Here is a 21,999-nt window from a genome sequence, read left to right as displayed (position 1 = left end):
CGGCCTGTGCCGTTCTGTGACCACACTTGCCACCACGTGCGGCCGTAGGGGAACTCCGTTCCAAGGACAATGGGGCGACCGCTCACGTCTAGGTTCAATCCGGTACTCAGCTTCCTCATCCCATAATAAGTATGAGGTTAGTACTTTCAAACACTTGATCACGAACACCACCACTGTCGGGCCTTAACAAGTTCCATAGACAGACGGCGCGATCAGCCGACCACCAAAGAGTTAACCACAACCCTGCTCCGTCCATCGTCCTTATAGTTGTAACAGAAAGGAAACAACCAACTCCTACAACTCATGAGTGACAGGAGATCACTCGGCTTTTACCGCTCCTTATTAAGCATAGCAACTACTCGGACCCAACAGACTAGTGTTCAACTCAAGGGAACTAAGTCATGCATCTACGTTTTCAAGCAACTCCTATACGTAAATGCACCAACAAGGAACAGAAGGCATGCGCAAGTTTGAGAAACTGGGGTTCATGCTCCAGGGCTTGCCTTCAAACAAGGAGGAAGGAAGCTGCTCTTCTGCTTGGGCGGCTTCGGCTTCTGGGAGCGGGAGCTCGGCTACAGCTTCGTCTTCTGGCGCCGGGTGCAACTCGTAGAACCCGTCGGCGAGATGCAACACTACACGAAATGCAATGCAGGGGGTCAGCATTTAGACGGTTATTTCAACAGCAACACTTGCAAGTTCTAGCTCAGAAACTTTGTAGCATAGCTACGGAAAGAGTGAGGAAGTTCACTTGAGTTGGAGAAGAACAAGGCAAAAGGGTCGGATGGGAAGAAGCTTATGATCTGACCCTTAGACTAGAGGAATAGATATGCTGGGGTCCTCAGACTTAACGTAGAGAAGTCCCCATTTTTTTACACATATACCCTCGGGTTAAGGAAAAAGACACAGCCGAGCCCTCGGGCGAGGCGGGGAAAGGGTCGGCGAAACAGATAGGGTCGGACGAGGCGGACAAGGGGTCAGACGAATGGAAGGGGTCGGACGAGGCGGACAAGGGTCGGCAGCTTACCTTCGGTTCACAAGTGAAGCTTGGGGTCGGAAAAGAGCAGACTTAGGCGGAGGAACTGGAGCACTAAGGCTTGGGCAGGCGATGCCCGGCGGTAGCGGCGGCGCTTCTTGTGGGAACAAGCAAGCTCTTGCGCAGCGCGGAGGAGCAAGCAGCTGGGTGGATTGGAAGGACGGGCGTGAAGCGGAGAGGAGAGTTTCTCAGGAACTTAGGCTGTAGCGCTTTGAGCGCGAAGCAGAGGAACGACAGCAAGGCAACGATGGCGAAGGGGACTCCGACGGAGCTCTAGCATTCCCTTTTATAGCTGCGCGGAAGAGAGAGAGGGTTGGAGTGGCGTGAAGACCGGGAAGAAGTGATCGAGTGCTCTGTCGGGGCGGAGATTGAGCAGCGGGCGGCGGAGCAGGACTTCGGGGATGACATCATCGGTCATTGGGCACCGAAGACAGGACGGCGCAGGCGTGGTTTTGTCGGTGGTTGAAATTTGACGGAGGCGGGCGTCATCGTGCAGTGGATCTGATGGAAGTGACCGGGGGAATGGCGCTAGAAGCGAGGGCGCACAGGTGAGAAAACACGCGGGCTGCGGTCGCGCGGGCGAGTGCGAAGCTACAGACTGTCGGGGGCGTAGCTTTGACAAGGCGGAAAAGGAGCTGTCGCAGCCGTGGTCTGGGTTGGCAGAGGGGGAATGATAGAGTCGGAGTGCCCGATCTTTCGGTGAGTGGAGATAAATTCGACTTGGTGGAAGTAGACCCTCACGATCCGACTACGACGAGCGAACCCGAAGCGCCAATGCAATCACTGAACCAACTCCCGATGGTTACCAACCTCGCCGGTGCGAGATCAGCCTGATCACGAAGATCAATTCCTGTCCGCAATCGAAGAACGAACAAGAAAAAGAGGCGAGCAATCTAAATATCACTCGAAGGTGGAGTTCTGAATCACACAAGGACAGCGCGTATTTGCGCGTGTTCAAGAGTAGCTAAAGCTAGATGTAAAACAAAACTCAAGTCGTAAACAAAAAGGACTCGGACTAAATAAAGGGGACGCAGCCCCTGGAGTCCGAAGGGGTCACGCGCGCCCAACCCTAGGCACCCCACCTGGGCTGCCCTGTTGGGCCATCTTCTTATTCCGATGGGCCTTCGTTCCTTAACAGCATGATGAAGTTTAATTCTCTCGCACGGGCTCGAGTGATTGGCCCAACTGGATGAGCAACTGTAGGCGCCTTAGGTGGAGGAGCAACTGGAGGCGCCTGAGGTGCTGCTGGTGTAGATGTACTCGTGGTGTCCTCATCAGGGAATCGTCGTGTAGCGCATCTGGGGCAGCATGACAGTGGAGAAGCGACGGAAAAGACAGGAGGCATCGGGCTCTGCAGTCGGGGTCCGGCGGGGTGATGATGGGCGCGGGCTGCGAGGTACGGCAGAAAGGGGTAGCAGGGGAGCTTCCGCTGTGATTGGGGAAAGGGGCACGAGAATCCATCCAGTCGTGGCCGGCGACGAGGCGGAGTGGTAGGTGTCGGAGAAGTTGAGCCACGCGGCGGAGAAGCTCTGAGGCGGGCATGCTACTCGAGGGCGTCTGTCGCGGGAGATCTGGGAGAAAGATTTTGTGGGTCCACCGGTCAGTCTCAGTTGGTCCACTGCTCAGATTGAGAGAGAGGCGTTGCGGGAAGACTTAGAAGGATCCGGCGGTTGAGTTGGGGTCGGCGGGGTCAGAACTGGGAACCAGCGGAGAGGGGTCGGATCTCAGGGGTCGGAACCGGGGCTGGAGGTTGAGTACTTAAACTCGGGAAAGCTGAGATGGGGATTAGGGACTCGGATTTAAGATTAACTCATGAGATTTGGGGTCGGTCGTCACAAAGATATGGCAAGGATCAATTCGGGATCAAAGAGGATCAAGCGGAGATTTGGAAAGTTATCAAAGATCAATCTCATCTCGAAGCTATCGACGTGCCAGGCACACATGCAAGTGAAAATAAGGTTTCAGAGCCAACAAGACTTGGGGACGAAGCACAACATGAGGGGCTAAAGGAAAGGCTCAGGCCGATCGGCTTGGACCCACCCAAGCTGATTGGCCTAGGGGTTTTCTTCACCCCCTCACTTTCCATTTTCGCCACGCACTCTGCAGGCTATAAATACCAAAAAAATCCACCAAGCCCCCTATCGAAAACGAGGTACTCGACATGAAGCAGCAGAGAAGCAGAAGGAGCTTAAGGGACACCTCTTCGAAGATCTAAGGGTTGTGTAATTGTCAAGGGTTAGCATGGCTGAGCCCTTGCCGGCGTGATCACCCTGCGAGGAAGAATCACGCTGCAATTCTGGAGCTAGGAGCCATCAAAGTCACGGTAGGTTCCTGTTGGAGGTATGCCCTAGAGGCAATCATAGAGATGATGATATTCCATTTGTATCCATGATTTGTATGTTGTGTTCATTGAATATCCATTGAAGGCTACTTGAATTGATTTGCAATTATGTGAATTGTATGTGAAACTCTTTACTTGTATGGTTATTCTAAAGTTGTCCCTAGTCGGAGTTCATGTGAGGACACACATGAATATTAGACTAGCACATGTATTAGTTGATGACTATGTTTCACAAGTCATAGACATGGAGATGTTGAACTAATAATGTGGACACATGTGGAGACATGTGCTAGGACTGACCCAACACGAGAAGTAGTTCTCTCTTTAAACAACATATACGCTTTGTCCTTAGACCTAAGATTGTCGCATGTATTCTAGATGTGGATCGACCTACATAGGGGCTATCAAACGCTACGCCGTAACAGGGTAGTTATAAAGGTAGCTTTCGGGTTTGTCAAGAAGCATGCTATGAGACATGGTCAATCAAGATGGGATTTGCCCCTCTCTGATTGAGAGTGATATCTCTGGGCCCCTCGAGTGATGGGATCCGAAAATGCATGGCCATGCTACGTACGGTTAAGAGTTAACCTACAAAGGGATTCCGAATCACAGGATCGAGAAAGAGCGGTCGGCTTGAAGCTAGACCAAATATCGTGAGGCAAAGGGAATAGCATGTATAGTATGTTGTGATGGTTCGTCTGATATGATCTTCGTGTGCGTATAGTAGTTGGCACGTCTAGCTTCCTTGAAAAATGGCGGAAGTAAGAGTACTTCTACCTCAGGTACGCTTGTTGTTAATGTTATAGACAACATATTTCTCGCTGATACAGTTATTATTTCTTGGGTATTTGATACCGGATCAGTTGCTCATATTTGCAATTCGATGCAGGGAATGATAAGAAGTAGAAGCGTGGAAAGAGGAGAAGTTGATTTCCGCGTGGGCAATAATGCAAGAGTTGCTGCTTTGACCGTCGGGACGATGCAACTCCACCTCCCGTCAGGATTTATTATGGAGTTGAATAATTGTTATTTTGTTCCTAGTTTAAGTCGAAACATTTTGTCTCCTTCATGCGTGATGAAGGATGGTTATTCATTTGCGAGTGAAAACAATGGTTGTGTGATCTCTAAGAATAATATGTTTATGGCTTTTGCACCCATTGTGAATGGATTATTTGTTTTAAATCTTGATGGTTCACCTGTCTGTAATGTAAGTGCTAAAAGGCCTCGGCCTAATGATTTGAGTCCTACCTACTTGTGGCATTGTCGTTTGGGTCATATAAGTGATAAGCGCATGAAGAAGCTCCATTCTGATGGACTTCTAACTTCGTTTGATTTTGAATCATACGAGACATGTGAGGCTTGCTTGCTAGGCAAGATGACCAAGACGCCTTTCACAGGATTTTCTGAGAGAGCAGTAGACTTGTTAGAACTCGTACATAGTGATGTATGCGGACCAATGAGCACGATGGCTAGAGGAGGATTCCAATACTTCATAACTTTCACTGATGATTTTAGTAGATATGGCTATGTCTACTTGATGAGGCACAAGTCTGAAACCTTTGAAAAGTTCAAGGAATTTCAGAATGAAGTTGAAAATCAGCGTGGCAAGAAAATTAAGGCCTTACGATCTGATCGTGGAGGCGAGTATTTGAGCCACGAGTTTAGCAATCATCTAAAGAGTTGCGGAAGTGTTCGACAACTTACGCCGCCTGCGACACCTCACAGAAACGGTGTGTCCGAGCGACGTAATCGAACTTTGTTAGACATGGTCCGATCAATGATGAGCCAGTCGGACCTACCGTTGTCATTTTGGGGATACGCTCTAGAAACAGCAGCTTTCACACTTAATAGGGTACCATCTAAATCCGTAGTTAAGACACCATATGAGATATGGACTGGAAAGGTTCCTAGTTTGTCTTTTCTAAAGATTTGGGGATATGAAGTGTTTGTCAAGCGACTTCAGTCGGACAAGATCACACCCAAGTCGGATAAGTGCATTTTCATGGGATATCCAAAGGAAACTTTGGGATATTATTTCTACAACCGATCAGAAGGCAAAGTGTTTGTCGCTCGGAACGGGGTTTTCCTAGAGAAAGAGTTTCTCAAAGGAGAAAAGAGTGGAAAGACAGTGCATCTTGAAGAAGTTCAAGAAGAGCCGATCGGGCAAGAATCAATGAGTGATGCTAACGTAGCAGAACAAGTTGAGATACCCATGGCAAGAGAAGCACCGTCACAACCACGAAGGTCGGCAAGGCTCCGCGAAATGCGGGAAATATTATTGTTGGACAATGATGAGCCTGCGACATATGCAGAAGCAATGATGGACCCAGACTCCGAAAATTGGCAGAGTGCCATGCAATCCGAAATAGAGTCCATGGGAGACAATCAAGTTTGGAACTTGGTTGACCCGCCTGATGGTGTTAAAGCCATAGAGTGCAAGTGGATCTATAAGAAGAAAAAAGGACATGGATGGTAATGTTCACATCTATAAAGCACGACTTGTCGCAAAAGGTTTTCGACAAGTTCAAGGAGTTGACTACGACGAGACCTTCTTGCCCGTAGTGATGCTTAAGTCCATTCGGATTATTCTAGCTATAGCTGCATATTTCGATTATGAGATATGGCAGATGGATGTCAAGACAGCTTTCTTGAATGGAAACCTAGCTGAGGACGTGTATATGATACAGCCCGAGGGTTTTGTCGATCCGAAAAATGCTAGAAAGGTATGCAAGCTTCAGAGATCCATTTATGGATTGAAGCAAGCATCTAGGAGTTGGAACATTCGTTTTGATGAAGTGGTCAAAGGGTTTGACTTCACCAAGAACGAAGAAGAGTCTTGTGTTTACAAGAAGGTTAGTGGGAGCTCTGTAGTATTTCTAATCTTATATGTGGATGACATATTACTGATTGGAAATAACATTCCTATGCTTGAGTCTGTAAAGACTTCACTGAAAAATAGTTTTTTCGATGAAGGACTTAGGGGAAGCGGCATATATTCTGGGCATTAAGATCTATAGAGATAGATCGAGAAGGCTTATAGGTTTAAGCTAAGATACTTACATTGACAAGGTGTTGAAGCAGTTCAGCATGGAAGAGGCAAAGAAAGGGTTCTTGCCTATGTCACATGGCATACATCTCAGCAAGACTCAGTGTCCTTCGACTGCTGATGAGCGGGATTGCATGAGTAGAGTGCCATATGCCTCGGCTATTGGATCTATCATGTATGCAATGATAAGTACTCGCCCAGATGTTTCATATGTGCTAACTATGACAAGCAGACACCAATCTGATCCAGGTGACAGTCACTAGACAGTGGTGAAAAACATTCTTAAGTACTTGAGAAGGACTAAAGATATGTTCCTCGTCTATGGAGGTGAGGAGGAGCTCGTTGTAACTGGTTACACCGATGCAAGTTTCCAAATCGACAGAGATGATTCAAAGTCACAATCAGGATTTGTGTTCACGCTGAATGGTGGTGCTGTTAGTTGGAAGAGTTCCAAGCAGGAGACGGTGGCCGATTCTACGACAGAAGCCGAGTAAATCGCGGCTTCGGAAGCTGCGAAGGAAGGTGTTTGGATAAGGAATTTCCTCATTGAGCTTGGTGTGTTTCCGAATGCGTCCAGCCCATTGAATCTCCACTGTGATAACAATGGGGCAATTGCGCAAGCAAAGGAGCCAAGGAACCACCAGAAGAACAAACACGTAATGCGGTGATTTCATCTCATTCGAGACTTCATTAACCGGGGTGAGATCAAGATATGCAAAATACACACGGATCTGAACATTTCTGATCCGTTGACAAAACCACTCCCGCAGGCTAAGCTTGATGCGCATGTAAGAGCTATGTGTATTAGATACCTTCTAGATTGACTCTAGTGCAAGTGGGAGACTGTTGGAGGTATGCCCTAGAGGCAATCATAGAGATGATGATATTCCATTTGTATCCATGATTTGTATGTTGTGTTCATTGAATATCCATTGAAGGCTACTTGAATTGATTTGCAATTATGTGAATTGTATGTGAAACTCTTTACTTGTATGGTTATTCTAAAGTTGTCCCTAGTCGGAGTTCATGTGAGGACACACATGAATATTAGACTAGCACATGTATTAGTTGATGACTATGTTTCACAAGTCATAGACATGGAGATGTTGAACTAATAATGTGGACACATGTGGAGACATGTGCTAGGACTGACCCAACACGAGAAGTAGTTCTCTCTTTAAACAACATATACGTTTTGTCCTTAGACCTGAGATTGTCGCATGTATTCTAGATGTGGATCGACCTACTTAGGGCTATCAAACGCTACGCCGTAATAGGGTAGTTATAAAGTTAGCTTTCGGGTTTGTCAAGAAGCATGCTGTGAGACATGGTCAATCAAGATGGGATTTGCCCCTCTCTGATTGAGAGTGATATCTCTGGGCCCCTCGAGTGATGGGATCCGAAAATGCATGGCCATGCTACGTACGGTTAAGAGTTAACCTACAAAGGGATTCCGAATCACAGGATCGAGAAAGAGCGGTCGGCTTGAAGCTAGACCAAATATCGTGAGGCAAAGGGAATAGCATGTATAGTATGTTGTGATGGTTCGTCTGATATGATCTTCGTGTGCGTATAGGAGTTGGCACGTCTTGCTAGAGGCCGCTACCGACTATTGGGCCGAGTAGGAGTACTTAGGCCATGTCTATACGTATCCGAACCCATAGGATCACACACTTAAGGGGCTGGAAGCCCAATTTAGATCTGATCTGAGTTGGATTAGGTTTAGAAGTACTAATGGGCCTCGGACCCAGAGGCCCGTTAGGAACCTCTATAAATAGAGGGATGGGGGCGCCCTAGGGTTCACACCTTTTGGCGAAACATACCTGCCGCGCCTCCCACACCCTCGCCTGTTGCAACTCGCGGATCTAGCAGTCCGGCTTGCGATGCTTCCTCCCTGCACGTGTGGATACCTTGGAGGTGTTGCGCCTGCAGCACTTGGACGAGCCGCCGACGAGCCGCGACGAGCCGACGACGAGCCGCGGCACGGGAGGCGATCTTGCTGCACGTGGACGAGCTGCTGAGGAGCTGCTGAACGTTGACGTGATCGACTACATACGACTACGTTGATGGACTACGTACGACTACGTGATCGTCTTCACTGCATCGACGCATATCTACATCTTCCGCACCAGTAGTGCGTCGAGTGGTAATCCCGTGATCCTTATACGACAGTTCTTCCTAGTTATGTGTGGTAGAAATTTTGATTTGCGCTAGTGTAGCCTTCCTCGTATCCCTACAGTTCCCGGTGGTGATTTTATGATATATAATCATTCATGGTGAAGTAATAGATGTGTTCATGTCTTTAACGATCTAAGTATCTCCTTCTATGATTTTATGCACTTTCCAATTTGCTTGCTTTTTAATGTACTAGCAAGAGGCCCGTGCATTGCTTCGGTGAAATGTGATTGTATTTTATATACATTTTCTAAATCTACTCTGTAACGGATCTCTATACATTTCCTAGAAAATCAATAGAATTTTGACTTAGCATACTTTTTATACTCATTTTTATTACACTTTTTATTTAAGCAAGTGATTCCTAAAAAAAAATAGGTACAAGCATAATATATCGTACTGTCGTTGTCAAGATTGGCGGATCAAGACTTAGACTAGTAAATTTCTTTTATGCGTGTAAGGCCTCAGGTGGTGGCGTGGGAGACACGGATTAGACTGGTTCGGGCAAAGGAAGCCCTACGTCCAGTATCGTGGATGCTCGTATTGCCCACGCGGGGTTCTGTAGTAGGGGTTACAGATCGACGAGAGAGGGACTGGTCCCAAGTCTCTTTATGCTTATGCTCTCAGGGAGCGTACTAGTGTGCTGTGGTTTGTGGGAGGAGAAGTCGATCCCCTCCTCCGGCCCTGGGTTCCTCCTTTTATATCGCAAGGGGAGTGGCCGGAGTTACAGCTGGGATCGGGCGAAGAGGACCGTAAAGTGTGAGCGTAGTATGGTAAAAAATACGGCAGGAAGGGAGGAACAAGTTCCTAGACGCCCGGTGCCTCCGTCGGCCCCTGACGAGCGCCGGCGTGCATGCCGGAGGGGGAGGCGGCCATGTGCCAACTGTCCTCGCTCCCTACAGATAGCTTCTTCAGCATTCGTAGGCGTCGGGTTATGATGAAGGCGTTTCGTCATTATCCCGGTGTCCGTTGGGGAGGACGGTGGATACTACCATTCTGATGATGGCTCCTGGAGAGAGGACGTCACATCCTTGCTGCCAGGCGCGTGGGACCCGAGGGTGCACGAGGCCCGAGGACAGGCGAGTCTCTCCTCCGCTCCGGTCGGTGCAGGCCATGAGTACCCTGCGGCGAATGGAAGTGAGCCGCCAGCACTGTAGCTTGTACAATATGGTCGTGCATAGGTACTTGTGGCGGGTTGCGTGAGGAGCGCGGTCATCCTTCTCTCTGCCAGACCTGCGGCGCATTTATGGCGAGGCCGACGGGGGGGGGCCCACAAGATTGTTTATCTTGCCCACCTGGTCTGCATCGGAGGGGGAAGCCCGCCCTGGGGGCCCTGGCGAACCCGACCCCTGCGCTTGGGGTCGGACGAGGCGGAACCTTGTGGCGAGGGGTCGGGTGCCTCCGACCCTGGGGCCGCAGTCAGACGAGGCGGAAGCCTCATGGAGGGAGGTCGGGCGTTCCCGACCCTGAGGCCGCGGTCGAGCGAGGCGGAGTTTTGATTAGGCTTAGGTGGGCCCGGGCCTTTGCGTCTGCTCCATTAAGCGGCATTTAGGGGATTGTTAATATTTCCCCCCAACAGTAGCCCCCGAGCCTGCGGTGGAGCAAAAGTGCTCCTCCGGAGGCTTCTTTCGTCGTTTCGCCGCGGATCTTATTTATGGTGCGCTTGCTTCATCCCTGCTTGGCCGGGGAGCCTGGGAATTGTGACCACATGCATGGCCGTTGGTTGCGATGCTAGCCCCTGAGCCCCTGCTCCTTGCGGGAGACCGGTCGGGAGGCCAGGTCGACTTTTGGTCGTTGCCCCTCAAGCGTCCGTTCGCTAGGACGGAGGGGTTGAGCCGTGCCACGTTATCCTCGTTGGACGAACCGTGGTGCTCGCTTTGAGCTGCGAACGGGTAGGTTTGAGTGGAGTCCCGGTCCCCGTTCGGGGGGGGTCCGGCTTGGGCCAAGCTGGTGGCGTACTCCAATTTCCTGCTGGCCAGTTCATATAGTTCCCGGGTCCGTTCGGCCGGATCCGGGGGCTCATTGCCTTTCCCCGTGGAAAAACCTTGAACTTTATACCGGACGGGACTCGAACGTGAGGTCGGGACGCCCTTGGCTTTCGCTTGCCTAGGTGTTGGCCGCTAGTGGACCCGTCCCTTCTCACCCCTTGCTCGGGAGATATCCTGAGGCAGCTGTCGAACCCGTGGTGGGCCAGCCTTCGAACCTCTGGACTGTAATGGGCCGTAGGGGCGTTTTCAGCCCCGTATCCCTTTCTTACCTTCGATGGACCTTGGGCCGGAACAGAGCGGTCGTGACGTCTGGACCGAACGTGGGGGACGTCGTGGGCGTGCCATCCGGGAGGTGGAGTTATGGGAAGCGCCATCCCGCGAATCGAGGAGGATAGGATGTTTTCGCGGCCGATCGTGCGCGCGGTTTTCGAAAAGGAAACGGGCATGGCAGGGGCGTACCTGGCGCTGCATTTATGGCGGCGGGGGCGTCGATTTGGCTTCTCCCGTACTTTTCCTATAAAAATGGGGGCCCGCTGCGCCGGTTCTGCCCGCCTTTCTGCATTTGAGCCTTTTTGCCCTCTAGCTTCGCGCTTTGCTCATCCGGGCCTGCTTCGTTTCCTTCGCTCCAAGCCGCGCCCTTTCTTCCCGTCTCCGTCGATCTTCCTCCTCCTCCGGCGATGGGTTCTTGGGGGATCTCCCATTTCACCTCCTCGCGTGCCGAGGGCCTGGTGTGAAAAGGCCTCCTCCGCGAGAAGACGGAGGCAGCTGAGTGGTTGCTGCCGGGCTCGGAGCGGGTGCCGGAGCCTCCCTCTGGCTATGTCATCTCCTTCGGTCACTTTGATGAGCGGGGGTTCGCCTCTCCCCCGAGCCGCTTCTTCCGGGGGCTCCTCCACTACTACGGGCTCGAGCTCCAGCACCTTAATCCCAACGGATTCAGCACATCGCGGCGTTCGTCGCCCTGTGCGAGGGGTTCCTAAGCATCGAGCCCAACTTCTCGCTGTGGAAGTACTTTTTCACAGTGAGCTTGTACCAGAAGACGGAGAAGTGGGGGAGCCAGCAGCGGTCGCCTCCGGTGCTGATCGGGTGCGCCGGGATCCACCTTCGTCATACCCGCTCCAAGGAGTACATGACGATGAAGACCTCGGCGTCCCACAAGGGGTGGCACAACCAGTGGTTCTATGTGAAGAACTACCCGGACTCCCCCCTGCCGGCTTTCACTGGCCGTACCATCGACGCGGCGCCGGAGGTGTGGGCATACGGGCCGGTGGAGAAGGAGAAGAAGCGGTTCTTCGACCTGCTGCAGGCCATCGAGCGGCTGAAGAGGGGCGGGCTCACAGGCACCAGGGTCATCGGAGCGTACCACGCCCGACGGGTGGCGCCACTGATGCTCCGGATCCGGCCGCTTGCCGCCATGACCCCTGACGCGCCGACCGAGGGCACCGCCTTGGCGACCGGTGCGCTCGCCGCTTCCGAGATCCGGCAACGGATTCGGGAGGTGCTGGAGGACAAGGACGTTGAGTACCCGATTCAAGGGCACCCGCCGATGCGCCCGGATGCGGGCTTCATAGATATGGTAAGGAGTTGGGGCGTCGTCCTCCTTTTCTTGGTATCTTGCGATTATCACTCTGACGCGGAGCTGCTTTACGTTTGTAGGGTCCGCTAACTCGGGTCGTGGACTCGCTCCCGCCGGTGCCGGAGGACGCTGAGCGGCGGACACGCAATCGTCTCCTTGCTGAGGCGCAGAAGCGCCGTAAGGACAAGGAGACGGCGAAGAAGAGGAAGAAGGCCGCCAAGGAGTTCCAACAGCGGTGGAGGAGGCCGGTCGTGTCAGACGACGACGACGATGATGACGATGATGATGAAGATGTTGGAGGTATGCCCTAGAGGCAATCATAGAGATGATGATATTCCATTTGTATCCATGATTTGTATATTGTGTTCATTGAATATCCATTAAAGGCTACTTGAATTGATTTGCAATTATGTGAATTGTATGTGAAACTCTTTACTTGTATGGTTATTCTAAAGTTGTCCCTAGTCGGAGTTCATGTGAGGACACACATGAATATTAGACTAGCACATGTATTAGTTGATGACTATGTTTCACAAGTCATGGACATGGAGATGTTGAACTAATAATGTGGACACATGTGGAGACATGTGTTAGGACTGACCCAACACGAGAAGTAGTTCTCTCTTTAAAACAACATATATGCTTTGTCCTTAGACCTGAGATTGTCGCATGTATTCTAGATGTGGATCGACCTACTTAGGGGCTATCAAACGCTACGCCGTAACAGGGTAGTTATAAAGGTAGCTTTCGGGTTTGTCAAGAAGCATGCTATGAGACATGGTCAATCAAGATGGGATTTGCCCCTCTCTGATTGAGAGTGATATCTCTGGGCCCCTCGAGTGATCAGATCCGAAAATGCATGGCCATGCTACGTACGGTTAAGAGTTAACCTACAAAGGGATTCCGAATCACAGGATCGAGAAAGAGCGGTCGGCTTGGAGCTAGACCAAATATCGTGAGGCAAAGGGAATAGCATGTATATTATGTTGTGATGGTTTGTCTGATATGATCTTCGTATGCGTATAGGAGTTGGCACGTCTTGCTAGAGGCCGCTACCGACTATTGGGCCGAGTAGGAGTACTCGGGCCATGTCTATACGTATCCGAACCCATAGGGTCACACACTTAAGGGGCTGGAAGCCCAATTCGGATCTGATCCGAGTTGGATTAGGTTTAGGAGTACTAATGGGCCTCGGATCCAGAGGCCCATCAGGAACCTCTATAAATAGAGGGGTGGGGGCGCCCTAGGGTTTACACCTTTTTGGCGAAACACACCTGCCGCGCCTCCCACGCCCTCGCCTGTTGCAACTCACGGATCTAGCAATCCGGCTTGCGACGCTTCCTCCCTGCACGTGTGGATACCTTGGAGGTGTTGCGCCTGCAGCACTTGGACGAGCCATCGACGAGCCGCCGACGAGCCACGACGAGCCGACGACGAGCCGCGGCACCGGAGGCGATCTTGCTGCACGTGGACGAGCTGCTGAGGAGCTGCTGGACGTGATCGACTACGTACGACTACGTGATCGTCTTCACTGCACCGACGCATATCTACATCTTCCGCACCAGTAGTGCGTCGAGTGGTAATCCCGTGATCCTTATACGGCAGTTCTTCCTGGTTATACGCGGTAGAAATTTTGATTTGCGCTAGTGTAGCCTACCTCGTATCCCAATAGTGGTATCAAGAGCCATAGCTGCTTAGTTTTGGATTCGGGATGTGTGCATATGGAGATATGCGAGTTCTCTGTTTGATCTATGTCCTGATTTCGTGCCCTTGCTGCAATGGTAGTGTAACGAAATACTCCTACCGGTCGGTTTCCGCCATCGGAGTTAAGTGATACACGTAAATCCAGTTGCAGTGAGCGAAGATCAATATGATTGGTCGAATCGAGATCCAGGGTCATACGCCAGGCGCATTAGATGTGCAATAGTAGATAGGATCTACTGCCGGGGTCGGGATTTTGCCGTATGCGCATGCTTCGGTAAATCAGCCGTAACTTTTCGGTACGATCTCGGATCAGGGCGATTTCTATACGAAAATTGATCTACACAAAAAGTTACACATGAAATTCAACGGCGTTGCCGTTTTCGGCGAAATTAGATTTCCCAAATTCGGCTTGGAAGATGGAGTTTCGGGCCTCCGAAGTTTGGAACGTTAGGACGCCTAACTCTTTTTTGTAGGATGTATGTATGTATCTTGTGATCAGTATGGCCCCCTTGTGTATGTGATGCATGTGTGTAACTCATTCGTGACCTGCGTGTCACACGTACGGCAACACGGCAGGAGCCATATGTGTTGTCACTTTATTGTATTTAATGGTCTGCGTACCAATCTGTGATGATCCAAGCAACTATGTAATCTTCATTACTAGATTCTTTACTAGCTATTAGGCGTAATAGCATGCTCTAGTTCTTGGAGGACTCATCACCAGGAGGATGGCGCACATGGAACATGGAGATGGAGATCACCATGGTGAACAGGTTCTATGGAGATGGAGATCACCATATGAAAACGGGCCATACTGTGTCACAACTGTGTGAATGCCATTCTGTTTATGTTTTACTTTCTGCATGACTGTGATGTTAGAAGTAGAACGATCCCTCACCAAGTTTAAGTTAGTATACCCTCCCAACTAAAACTTGCACCGTCCCATGTCTTGTACAATTAGTGGTGGGTCTATGAAATTAGGGTGCCACTAGTTTTCCTTGACTAGACGGGTTTGTGTCGGACACTTACACGCATAAGGGTTGGTTTGCTTAACAAGGTTATCTTAACGGTTAAGGACCTTGGGGCATAAAGGTTGGGCGCCGAGACATGGAGATGTCACCCAACAACAGGAGTCATATGTGATATGATTAGCAAAAGTTGCTTACCGATCTACCTCGTTTGCTAGCGGTGATGCTAAAGCTCACTAGTGGACTTGTTAGTTGTGGATCCTGAATCACTAAGTTTCAAATAGAGGGATATTGATTTTAGTGGGAGTAGATTCTGTTAAAACAGTTTAATGTAATTTGCTCTATCATGGATACGTTTGTCTTAGTGTATTTCGCATTACTTTTGTTGTAGATTAAATGGCACCTAGCAACACCACCACATCGTTTGCTTTGCGTTCGGTCCTTGAGAAGGACAAGTTGAATGGAACAAACTACTCGGATTGGATCCGTAACCTGAGAATTGTTCTCAGGGCTGAGAAAAAGGAAGATGTTCTAGACAACCCACTACCATATGGGAACTTCATCTCAAACTACCATATGCATGGGACGGAGAAGGGTCTGAATGAGCTGTGTGGCATGCTTAAAACAGCAGAGGCTGACATTAAGAAAAGCGCTAGTACCAGCCATGTGATGGCTGTACAGAACAAGCCTACCTTTAAGAAGAAGGGCAATTCTTGGAAGAAGAAGGGCAAGGCTGGAGTGTCCAAGCCAAACCCAGCGCCCAAGGCTAAAGCTGGACCTGCTCCAGATAAAGAGTGCTTTTACTGTCATGAACTTGGTCACTGGAAGAGAAACTGCAAGCAGTACCTAGCTTCGTTGAAGAACGGCGGAAGTAAGAGTACTTCTACCTCAGGTACGCTTGTTGTTAATGTTATAGACAACATATTTCTTGCTGATACAGTTATTATTTCTTGGGTATTTGATACCGGATCGGTTGCTCATATTTGCAATTCGATGCAGGGAATGATAAGAAGTAGAAGCGTGGAAAGAGGAGAAGTTGATTTCCGCGTGGGCAATAATGCAAGAGTTGCTGCTTTGACCGTCGGGACGATGCAACTCCACCTCCCGTCAGGATTTATTATGGAGTTGAATAATTGTTATTTTGTTCCTAGTTTAAGTCGAAACATTTTGTCTCCTTCATGCTTGATGAAGGATGGTTATTCATTTGCGAGTGAAAACAATGGTTGTGTGATCTCTAAGAATAATATGTTTATGGCTTTTGCACCCATTGTGAATGGATTATTTGTTTTAAATCTTGATGGTTCACCTGTCTGTAATGTAAGTGCTAAAAGGCCTCGGCCTAATGATTTGAGTCCTACCTACTTGTGGCATTGTCGTTTGGGTCATATAAGTGATAAGCGCATGAAGAAGCTCCATTCTGATGGACTTCTAACTTCGTTTGATTTTGAATCATACGAGACATGTGAGGCTTGCTTGCTAGGCAAGATGACCAAGACGCCTTTCACAGGATTTCCTGAGAGAGTAGTAGACTTGTTGGAACTCGTACATAGTGATGTATGCGGACCAATGAGCACGACGGCTAGAGGAGGATTCCAATACTTCATAACTTTCACTGATGATTTTAGTAGATATGGCTATGTCTACTTGATGAGGCACAAGTCTGAGACCTTTGAAAAGTTCAAGGAATTTCAGAATGAAGTTGAAAATCAGCGTGGCAAGAAAATTAAGGCCTTACGATCTGATCGTGGAGGCGAGTATTTGAGCCACGAGTTTAGCAATCATCTAAAGAGTTGCGGAATTGTTCCACAACTTACGCCGCCTGGAACACCTCAGAGAAACGGTGTGTCCGAGCGATGTAATCGAACTTTGTTAGACATGGTTCGATCAATGATGAGCCAGTCGGACCTACCGTTGTCATTTTGGGGATACGCTCTAGAAACAGCAGCTTTCACACTTAATAGGGTACCATCTAAATCCGTAGTTAAGACACCATATGAGATGTGGACTGGAAAGGTTCCTAGTTTGTCTTTTCTAAAGATTTGGGGATGTGAAGTGTTTGTCAAGCGACTTCAGTCGGACAAGATCACACCCAAGTCGGATAAGTGCATTTTCGTGGGATATCCAAAGGAAACTTTGGGATATTATTTCTACAACCGATCAGAAGGCAAAGTGTTTGTCGCTCGGAACGGGGTTTTCCTAGAGAAAGAGTTTCTCAAAGGAGAAAAGACTGGAAAGACAGTGCATCTTGAAGAAGTTCAAGATGAGCCAATCGGGCAAGAATCAATGAGTGATGCTAACGTAGCAGAACAAGTTGAGATACCCATGGCAAGAGAAGCACCGCCACAACCACGAAGGTCAGCAAGGCTTCGCGAAATGCGAGAAATATTATTGTTGGACAATGATGAGCCTGCGACATATGCAGAAGCAATGATGGACCCAGACTCCGAAAAATGGCAGAGTGCCATGCAATCCGAAATAGAGTCCATGGGAGACAATCAAGTTTGGAACTTGGTTGACCCGCCTGATGGTGTTAAAGCCATAGAGTGCAAGTGGATCTATAAGAAGAAAAAGGACATGGATGGAAATGTTCACATCTATAAAGCACGACTTGTCGCAAAAGGTTTTCGACAAGTTCAAGGAGTTGACTACGACGAGACCTTCTCGCCCGTAGTGATGCTTAAGTCCATTCGGATTATTCTAGCTATAGCTGCATATTTCGATTATGAGATATGGCAGATGAATGTCAAGACAGCTTTCCTGAATGGAAACCTAGCTGAGGACGTGTATATGATACAGCCCGAGGGTTTTGTCGATCCGAAAAATGCTGGAAAGGTATGCAAGCTTCAGAGATCCATTTATGGATTTAAGCAAGCATCTAGGAGTTGGAATATTCGTTTTGATGAAGTAGTCAAAGGGTTTGACTTCACCAAGAACGAAGAAGAGTCTTGTGTTTACAAGAAGGTTAGTGGGAGCTCTGTAGTATTTCTAATCTTATATGTGGATGACATATTACTGATTGGAAATAACATTCCTATGCTTGAGTCCGTAAAGACTTCACTGAAAAATAGTTTTTCGATGAAGGACTTAGGGGAAGCGGCATATATTCTCGGTATTAAGATACTTACATTGACAAAGTGTTGAAGCGGTTCAGCATGGAAGAGGCAAAGAAAGGGTTCTTGCCTATGTCACATGGCATACATCTCAGCAAGACTCAGTGTCCTTCGACTGCTGATGAGCGGGATCGCATGAGTAGAGTGTCATATGCCTCGGCTATTGGATCTATCATGTATGCAATGATAAGTACTCCCCCAGATGTTTCATATGCGCTAAGTATGACAAGCAGACACCAATCTGATCCAGGTGAGAGTCACTGGACAGCGGTGAAAAACATTCTTAAGTACTTGAGAAGGACTAAAGATATGTTCCTCGTCTATGGAGGTCAGGAGGAGCTCGTTGTAACAGGTTACACCGATGCTAGTTTCCAAACCGACAGAGATGATTCAAAGTCACAATAAGGATTTGTGTTCACGCTAAATGGTGGTGCTGTTAGTTGGAAGAGTTCCAAGTAGGAGACGGTGGCCGATTCTACGACAGAAGCCGAGTACATCGCGGCTTCGGAAGCCGCGAAGGAAGGTGTTTGGATAAGGAATTTCCTCATTGAGCTTGGTGTGTTCCCGAATGCGTCCAGCCCATTGAATCTCTACTGTGATAATAATGGGGCAATTGCGCAAGCAAAGGAGCCAAGGAACCACCAGAAGAACAAACACGTAATGCGGCGATTTCATCTCATTCGAGACTTCGTTAACCGGGGTGAGATCAAGATATGCAAAATACACACGGATCTGAACATTTCTGATCCGTTGACAAAACCACTCCCGCAGGCTAAGCATGATGCGCATGTAAGAGCTATGGGTATTAGGTACCTTCTAGATTGACTCTAGTGCAAGTGGGAGACTGTTGGAGGTATGCCCTAGAGGCAATCATAGAGATGATGATATTCCATTTGTATCCATGATTTGTATATTGTGTTCATTGAATATCCATTAAAGGCTACTTGAATTGATTTGCAATTATGTGAATTGTATGTGAAACTCTTTACTTGTATGGTTATTCTAAAGTTGTCCCTAGTCGGAGTTCATGTGAGGACACACATGAATATTAGACTAGCACATGTATTAGTTGATGACTATGTTTCACAAGTCATGGACATGGAGATGTTGAACTAATAATGTGGACACATGTGGAGACATGTGTTAGGACTGACCCAACACGAGAAGTAGTTCTCTCTTTAAAACAACATATATGCTTTGTCCTTAGACCTGAGATTGTCGCATGTATTCTAGATGTGGATCGACCTACTTAGGGGCTATCAAACGCTACGCCGTAACAGGGTAGTTATAAAGGTAGCTTTCGGGTTTGTCAAGAAGCATGCTATGAGACATGGTCAATCAAGATGGGATTTGCCCCTCTCTGATTGAGAGTGATATCTCTGGGCCCCTCGAGTGATCAGATCCGAAAATGCATGGCCATGCTACGTACGGTTAAGAGTTAACCTACAAAGGGATTCCGAATCACAGGATCGAGAAAGAGCGGTCGGCTTGGAGCTAGACCAAATATCGTGAGGCAAAGGGAATAGCATGTATATTATGTTGTGATGGTTTGTCTGATATGATCTTCGTATGCGTATAGGAGTTGGCACGTCTTGCTAGAGGCCGCTACCGACTATTGGGCCGAGTAGGAGTACTCGGGCCATGTCTATACGTATCCGAACCCATAGGGTCACACACTTAAGGGGCTGGAAGCCCAATTCGGATCTGATCCGAGTTGGATTAGGTTTAGGAGTACTAATGGGCCTCGGATCCAGAGGCCCATCAGGAACCTCTATAAATAGAGGGGTGGGGGCGCCCTAGGGTTTACACCTTTTTGGCGAAACACACCTGCCGCGCCTCCCACGCCCTCGCCTGTTGCAACTCACGGATCTAGCAATCCGGCTTGCGACGCTTCCTCCCTGCACGTGTGGATACCTTGGAGGTGTTGCGCCTGCAGCACTTGGACGAGCCATCGACGAGCCGCCGACGAGCCACGACGAGCCGACGACGAGCCGCGGCACCGGAGGCGATCTTGCTGCACGTGGACGAGCTGCTGAGGAGCTGCTGGACGTGATCGACTACGTACGACTACGTGATCGTCTTCACTGCACCGACGCATATCTACATCTTCCGCACCAGTAGTGCGTCGAGTGGTAATCCCATGATCCTTATACGGCAGTTCTTCCTGGTTATACGCGGTAGAAATTTTGATTTGCGCTAGTGTAGCCTACCTCGTATCCCAACAGAAGAGGATGAAGATGAGGAAGATGATGAAGAGGAGGAACTGATTTCCTCCTTCCGTTCGGGCGCTCTCGTCATTCGAGAGGCACCCCCGCGGACGGCCACGGGAGGTGAGGCGGAGGAAGCGCCCGCCCGGGCTTCGGCTCCACCAGGCCCTGGGGCTGCGCCCCAGGGGCTAGTACAGCGCGTCCCCCAGGAGTCGACGCGGGACGCCCCCCAAGGGCCGGCGCGGGGCGTTTCCCAGGAGCGGGCGCAGGACGCCCCCCAGGGGTGAGCAAGCGGTGCCCACCAGGGGTCGACACGGAGCGCCCCTCGGGGGTCTTCGGAGCCTGCCCCCGCCGCTGCTTCGGAGCCGGCGCGGGGCGCCCCCCAGGAGTCGACGCGGAACGGCCCTCAGGGGCCAGCGCGGGGCGCCTCCCAGGAGCGGGCGCGGGACGCTCCCCAGGGGTCGGCGAGGGGTGCCCCCCAGGGGTCGACATGGGGCTCCTTCCCGGAGCCGGCACGGAGCGCCCCTGTCACACCCGGTTTTAAGGACAAAACCAAGTGCTACCTATATGTATGCCAGGATCAAGTTTCATACATATAGTGACATCATTAGTGAATAACAGCAACAGTATCACATAAAAAGATACAAAGACTTACGAAACCATCAGAGATATACAGCTTAATTATGGAAACGGAGGCTCCAAACTTCACAGGCAATCGACTGGGGGTTGCGTACGCCTTGAACTCAGCATCATCTTCGGAACAACTTCATAGCAGCTTCTTCTTCTGAGCAATGTTGTTTATAGCAAGGGTGAGCACTTGTCGTACTCAGCAAGTGTGAGGAGAATATGAATGCAAGGCTTAAACAAGGAAAGGCTGACTGGTTGACTGCATTAAGCATTTTTAGTTGGTCAAATTTTATTAACACCTGATTACTAAGGTATAAGTATATACCAACCCACAATTAATATAAACATAAACATAAGCCATAAGCACATGGCAGAAACATAACCATAAGCCATAAGCATATGGCACAACCATAACCATAGCATAAACCACAATTTAAATCCATCTTCAAGTATATTACTCATGTGAGGGTCCAGGCCGCTCTTAACCGTGAGCACGGCTGATCGATCAGTTTTACACTCTGCAGAGGTTGCACATCTTTACCCACAAGTCGCGTAAAAGCTCAAAAGAACTTTAGACCCAACCACGCTTGTGCTGATCAGGCACAATACCACACTTCCGAGGTGTGATTGCATAGGGACGCTACGAGGCCTTTACAAAGATTCATTAGTCAGTGGTAACCCGCTAAGGTTTCGGTGTCTGGCGTGCACCACCCATCCCAGGTAAAATGCAACGACTCAGTCCCCCCTCTTGCCTCATCACAAGTAAGGTCACCCCAGACTAAGGTTTCTAATTAATCAGCCAAGACCAGAGCCATTTAGTCTTGTGGTAGCACTGTTTTCCTGGGTGGTTCTCCATGTTCCAATTAACATAATGATCTTGAATTAAAGAAAGGTATAGCATAAATAAAATAGGTTCATCATCTTTGTTCATTAGAACCACCATAACCCAAGTATAGCAGCTAAGTATAGCTACCCAACAGAAAGGTAAACCCAGGTTGGCAAGGAATAATCATAAAAACTAGGCAAACCTTAATAGGACCCAACAAATTTAATGCAAGCATATGCAATAGTGATTAAACAAAGTTATTAGGACAAAAGCATAAGGACACACTTGCCTTTCTCCAACGAAAAGTTACTCTTACTTCTCTTCGGCTCTTGCTCACTTGAAACTCTTAATCTTCAAAGCTTTCGAACAGCGATCCTTCTACTCGAAGCAATCACCGGCAC

The sequence above is a fragment of the Setaria italica genome, chromosome IV (assembly GCF_000263155.2).
Source record: "Setaria italica strain Yugu1 chromosome IV, Setaria_italica_v2.0, whole genome shotgun sequence".
Classification (NCBI taxonomy): Eukaryota; Viridiplantae; Streptophyta; class Magnoliopsida; order Poales; family Poaceae; genus Setaria; species Setaria italica.
This window is presented reverse-complemented; position numbering follows the sequence as displayed.